Source organism: Acanthisitta chloris, unplaced genomic scaffold (assembly GCF_000695815.1).
Source record: "Acanthisitta chloris isolate BGI_N310 unplaced genomic scaffold, ASM69581v1 scaffold5569, whole genome shotgun sequence".
NCBI lineage: Eukaryota > Metazoa > Chordata > Aves > Passeriformes > Acanthisittidae > Acanthisitta > Acanthisitta chloris.
In genome coordinates this window covers 63834-65075 of record NW_008690742.1, presented here as the reverse complement: position 1 = coordinate 65075, position 1242 = coordinate 63834, and positions in this window count along the sequence as shown.

The window sequence follows — 1242 nt, the reverse complement described above, 5'->3', positions numbered from 1 at the left end:
AATCACTGTGGCTTTGCTTCTCCTGCACTGAGATTCCCACTCATAAAGTTCAATTTGTGCAGAATTTGCTGCATCCCAATTCCTAAAGTGAGACATTGATTTACAGCAACTGTCACATGTCAAAATGTCATTGACATGGGAGCAGAGGGACAGGGAAAGGCAGAGGGAATTCAGCAGCTCCCCAGAAAGCTCAGGGACCCCAACTCTCTCCCATCACATCACTCCCACTGCCTTTCCAGGATTTGGTCCTACAGCATTTGCCAGCAACAAGGAATAAGCAGGAAATAATCCCTGCAGCCCTGAAGGCACATGGATGTGTCAGGAGTTGCACTATCCAGATGTAATTCCCTATTCTGGAACATCACAAACAATTCCATACCCACAGAAATCTTCAGTAGAGCTGGTGCTTTTTTGAAGGACTTTCAGATAACTTGTTTAAGAGTCTGTGTTTAATCATTCACTCAGCTCTGTGGGTGCCTGAAGCTCTAATTTCTCTTTACTTCCCTGAACATTAACAAAAACAAAAGTCCTACAAGTATGGTCAGAATGTCAAAAGACAAGGCCATGCCTGATGCTCTCTGCATTCAGCAAGTGTTTCTGCACACAAAGCTAAAGACACCCACGTCAATAACTATCAGGAGTCTTTGTCCAAGATAAAAACCTCAGACTCTGCTGCCTGGATCAGGAAGGAGCAGTTTGGGGCAGTATCTGGGGTTTTGGTTCCTCCACACCAGTAGATCCAGCCCCTTCCACACAGAACCCCAATCCTTACTGGGATCCCAACTTCATCTGGGAGTTTGTCGCTCCGATAATCTCTGAGTCTCTCCTAACAGCACAGTTAGATAGAGTCACAAAGGAAAACCAAATCTTTCCTCCCACCTGAAGTCAGCAGCAGGGCTGGTGATGGTGCCTGGGGGAGGCAGGAAGGAGATGACAACGAGGACATTCCAGGGCCATCCCAACTCCATCACACTCCAGAATACCTATATGGCCTGAGCTAACCCACAGCCTTTGTCCCACATGAAATCTCTGGTCCTGAGGCACAATTTCCCAATTGCTGACCTGCCCCTCTCCTCCTCACCAACACCAGCACCTGAGCAGACACTGCCAACAGGGAATGAGGGGAGAAACCAACCATGGAAAACAACTGAAGGAGAAGAATGGAACTGACCGTGGACTGAGAAAGCACAAACAAGAGCTAAGAGGGAGTTTTAGCACAAGTCTGATTTCCTAAATCAAGAA